Here is a 5,362-nt window from a genome sequence, read left to right on the forward strand (position 1 = left end):
TTCTCTTATTTTATATATATTTATATATAATATTGCCGATCTTTAAACAAAGGTTTTGTGCAAACATTTCTTTAAAGTTAAGTGAAACCATCACAAAAGGAAATTAAGCATTCACGCACACGGCTGGACTACAAACAACAGCAAAAAACAGACTACTGTAGATTTTTTTTTTTCTCTTTTGCCTTCAAGACGGCTCAACAAGGTTTTCTGCAAGCTTTCTGAGCTTGTGCATTCAAGACCAGACAGAACAAGTAAATATTTATACATGAGAGCTGGGGGTGGCACACGCTGCATTTCCTGTGTGTCCCCTGCCCTCCTCTCTCTTCTCTTCTATGAAGTGCGGAGTGTTTTGACTTTTTTTTACTTACAGCTGCCCCGGTCACCCCCGGCTCCTAGAGGGGGTGACCTTTCTGTTTTTCCTTCTCCTTGCTCTCCAGGTGGGGGGTGATGTGTGGGTGGTGGAGCCGGGTCCCCTCCAGCAAGGAAGATGGCCCGTGGCACTGCTGGTGCTGGAAGGAGGCCCCGGGGTAGTGACCGATGACCTCGCTGTAGGTGGGTGGCGGCCCCTCCATACGCCCTCCGCTGCTGTAGCACGTAGCCGAGTCACTGCGCCCCGGCACGGAGCTGCCCATCTGGTCACTGTCGGAGATGGTTCTGTTGGGGAGTGCACGCACGCTGCTCGGGGTCCCGCAGCTGGAGGGTGCAGGGTCCCCTTAGGGTGGGGGCTCCTCCCCGTCGGCAGGTCAATCTCGTGCTGCAGGCAGGGGCAGGTGGGCTGGAAGGGGGAAGCGATCCCGCTGCGCAAAGGCGCGCACGGCCAGGCGGTCTGCAGGCCGGGGCGCGGAGCAGACCTGCGGCTCTGGGATGTCGCCGCCTGACACTGTGCTTTCCGAGGGCCACAGGCATCCTTCCGAGGACAGCCCATCCTCTCTCCTCCTCCCCTGACTGTGCCGGCCGATGAAGGAGCCGGCAGGCAGCTTGAAGTGACTCAGCAGGCAGGTGATCACCACCACCATCGCCACCATCACCATCATCACCACCACGGTGACGATGATCTGGACCAACTCCAGCTCTGCCATTGCCTGATTTCGGTGGAGTCTCCGCTGTCAGCAGCCACTCGAGGTTCCTAGGCCCCAGGTCCTCCGCGCACTTTAACCCGAGCCCAAGGCGGCGGGTTTGGAAAGCTGAACATCATAGTTAATGGTGAGAAACTCAAAGCTTTCCTACCAACATTAGGAACAAGCAGAGGATGACTCTTTTCATCACTGCTTTTCAATGTTGCACTGGAAGTCCCTGCTAATTAATGCAATGAGATGAGAGAGAGAGAGAGAACAGGGGTAGGGGAGAGAGAGCGAGAGACAGAGAGAGGAGGGGGAGAGAGGAAGAGGAGAGGAGAGGAGCAAAACCATCTTGGTTTGCATATGACATGACCAAACTGAAAGAATCACTTTTTAAAAATCCTCCTGGAGGTGAGAAGCAATGACAGCACGGTTTCAGGGTAAGAGGCTAATATACCAAAGTTACCATTTTCTTATATACCATCCATGATCAAATGGAATTTGAAATTAAAAGCAGAATTCCGTTTGCATTAGCACTCCAAAAGCAAAATGCCTGAGCATGAATCATACTTACGTGCACACGACTTACATGAGGAAAACTTCAAAACTCAGATGAAAGAAATCAAGGGCGACACAAATGGAGTGAAGCAGTATCCCAAGGTCATGGGTAAGATTCGATGCCAATAGGTCAGCTCTTCCCAAGTTGCTCTGTGGATTTAATGCAATTCCAGTCACATCCCCGTGAGCTGGGTTGGAGATGTACACAGCAGCAAGCACCTGCATAGCTTGTGCAATGTCTTGGGTTTGATTCCCCGCACCACACACACACACTCACACAATCCGTGAAGGTTATTTTGGGGACACTGTTAAATGATAAGCTAATTCTAAAGTTTAAAGGAAGGGAGAAAGACCCAGAATAGCCAACAAAATCTTGAAGGACAAAAATAATATCCAATTTCACAACTTACTATAAAATCTGCTATCATTTGTATCTACTGTCCTGGCAAATATATCACTGTAGCAGAGCACATAGCCACAAACAGACCCGCACAAATACAGCCTACAGCCAACTGATCCTGACACGGGAGCAAAAGGAGATACGATAGACAAAAAAGTTACTTCCACAAACAACATTGCCGCCATACCCATATACCAAAAAAATTAATTTACACATAGAACTTCCACTCTCAGCAAAAATTAATCTAAACATATCACAAACTTCAATGCCAAACAACGAAACTTAAAATCTAACATCAGGGAAAATCTACATGACCTGGAGTTGGGTAACAAGTCTTTAGAGATAGGAACAAGGGTACAATCCATGAATGAAATGACTGATGAGGTGGACTTCATTAAAATTGAATGTGGTGCTTGGAAAATGTCACCATCAGGAAAAAAAAAAACAAGCCCTGGACGTGAGAAAATATTTGCAAAAGACATATCTGATAAAAGACTTTTCCAAAATATACAAAGAACTCTTAAAACTCAACAATAAGTAAACAAAGAATCCAGTTTTTAAAAAATGGTCCAACGATCTTAACAGATATATATCTCCCCAAGTAAGATATACAGAAGACAGACAAACATAAGAAATGATGTTTGCATCATGTCATCAGAGAAATACTAGTCAAAATTAAAATAACGAGCCAGGTACCTGAGGCTCACACCTGTAATCCCGGCTACTCGGGAGGCAGAGATGAGGAGGATCTCCATTTGACATCAGCCCCCACAAAAAGTGATCCCTATATCTCAAAAATACCCAATGCAAAAAAAAGGGCTGGCGGAGTGGTTCAAGTGGTAGAGAACCTGCCTAGCAAGCTTGAGGCCCTGAGTTCAAACCCCACCAAAAAAAATTAAAATAATGATGTCATTACACATCTATTAATGTGGTCAAAATCCAGAACACTAGCAACAGCAAATGCAAGATTGTGGAGGTCAGGAACTCTCACTCGTTACTGCTAAGGATGCAAAATGCTACAGCCACTTTGGGATTTTTCTTACGGAAGTAAACAGACTCTTTCTATGACATGCAGTTAGCACACTTTTGGATAGTTCCCCAAAGAAGCTGAAAGCTTATGTCCATACAAAAACCTATACAAGGATGTTTATGGCAGTGTTATTCGTAACTGCCAAAACTTGAAAACACCCAAGATGACTTTTGGTAGGGAAAATGGATTTTTTAAAATGTGTTATTTCCTGACAATGGAATATTATTCAAAGCTTAAAAAGACAGGAGCTATGCAGCCGTGCAAAGACAGGGAAGAGAAGTAAGTGCATATAGTCAAGTGTAAGAAACCAGTCTGAAAGGCTACATCCTGTGTGACTCCAACCTTGACTTTCCCGGGGAAAAGCAAAATGAAGGAGACAATGAAAAGATCAGTGGTGCCAAGGGTTGGAGAGGGAGAAGGATGAGCACGTAGAGCACAGAGGAATTTTAGGTAGCAAAACTACTTTGTGCAATCCTTACAATACTGGATACAAGCCATTTTAAATCTGCCTGGCCCATACAATGCACTCTGGCAGTGAACTCTGCAGACTTCTGTGGTAACGATGTTCCAGTGTAGAAATGTGCCACTCTGCTGGAGGATGTGACACTGGGAGAGACTGGGGAGAAGGGGACAGGGAGTTTATGGGAACTCTTTGTACCTCTTCCTCAATTTTTCTGTAAACCCAAAATGGTTCTAAGATATAAAGTCTATTTTCTTTTTTAAAATAAATGACACATATCCCTTACTGTCTGACCTTCTTTTCCTCCTGCCTTCCTTCCTACTGACTGTGGCTTTCCTGAGATGTCCCTGGGCTTTTGGAATGCATCAATGATGGCAGATCAAAAATATTCAGAAAAAAATGCATCTGTACTCAACATGTACAAAGTCTTTTCTTGTCATCATAAGCAGGATGACAGCCGTTGGCATGCCCTCTGTATTGCATGAACTATTAATCTAAAGATCACTTAAGGCCCGTGGGCAGCCCCGTGTAAGTTATATACAAATAGTACGCCTTTTCATCTGAGACTTGAGCATCTGTGGTTTTGGGTTTCCGTGGAGGTCTTGGAGCCAATCCCCTGTGGACACCATAGATTTATACCATATGATAAATAGCAATAAATATGTCAACAGCATTCAGATTTAGCAAGACAGCTCCACCTTTATTTCTGTGTATTCCACAGACGACTCACAATTTCCTGTATTTCCTATAGACCCTGAAGATTGGAAGTCAGTGTCTTCAGCACAGGCCACCGACCCTTGGTGACACATACCAAGTGGCCCACAGAGGTAGTGACATCAAATGCTGCTCCCCCTTTCTTCCAAAATCAGGAGTTAACTGTCTCTAGTCCTGGTTTCTGAGCACACTCGACATGACTGACAGGGCCCTAGCATGTCTTCCCTGGAAGCCAGGCGTTAGTTATCCTTGTGTCTGGAAAGGGTCGGGGAGAGAGACTGGGTCTCACCTTTCAGACAGCTCTGTGCTAAAGTAGACTTTCTGTTCACTGCCCTGTGTCTCACCTCTTCTTCCTAACAGAAGCTTCAGGGATGAAGAAAAGACCTCTCACACCTTCCCCAGTTCATTTTAGTACAAACATTAGTAGTATTTTCTCATCAAGGAGTAAAGGATCTAGGACCCCAGTACAACAAGTTTATACTGGACTGTCCAGGCCAAGAGAGAGCTCTGTATATCCATCAGAAAAGAGGAGGAACACAGAAACATGTCTGCTTCCATGTTACCCCAAGTGAACCCTGAGGAGAAGAGAGTTGTTCCTTTCTGTCAGTCTCTTAGCATAACGTCAACCCCCATTGTGACATTCAATTGTTGTGTTTAATCTCAGGAAATAGTGCATTTTGTTTTTCAAGAATTTTAATGTTTCCTTAGATGGACTCCAACTCTTAGGACAAATATTCTGAATTTCTTTATCAATTTCAACCTGTCCTCCTTCTTCTCTGCATTTGAGCCAATAACACCACAGGAAGTAATTCATACTACAATGACCGCCACACCAAGAAGACAAATACAAGCTAGCCAGCCACATCCCCAGAAACATAAGAGGAAAGTATCTAATTTACAGGGGGAGGCCGCCTCTGGAAATTATTCAGTAAACTGTTGGAGAAGGTGCGGGTTTTACTGCTTTACGTTGCGGACGATGGCGTTTGGAAAAGTGAGGCTCACCGGTGCACAAGGCAACAGATAAGAAACATTTCACTAGAAACACACCTTCATTTACAGCTCTCCCTTTGAAAGAATTGATCAGTGCAGTACACCAAGCTCCTGTGACTAATGATTCCCTAACTTCAGGTTCCAGTTGACTG

General features: G+C 45.0%; 1 pseudogene; it reads right to left on the bottom strand.

The window, feature by feature from the left end:
- Nucleotides 1–224: 224 nt before the first annotated feature.
- On the bottom strand, nucleotides 225–1,079 carry LOC109680145 (protein TMEPAI pseudogene; annotated as a pseudogene).
- Nucleotides 1,080–5,362: the final 4,283 nt, after the last annotated feature.

Source organism: Castor canadensis, chromosome 13 (genome assembly GCF_047511655.1).
Source record: "Castor canadensis chromosome 13, mCasCan1.hap1v2, whole genome shotgun sequence".
Taxonomy (NCBI): domain Eukaryota; kingdom Metazoa; phylum Chordata; class Mammalia; order Rodentia; family Castoridae; genus Castor; species Castor canadensis.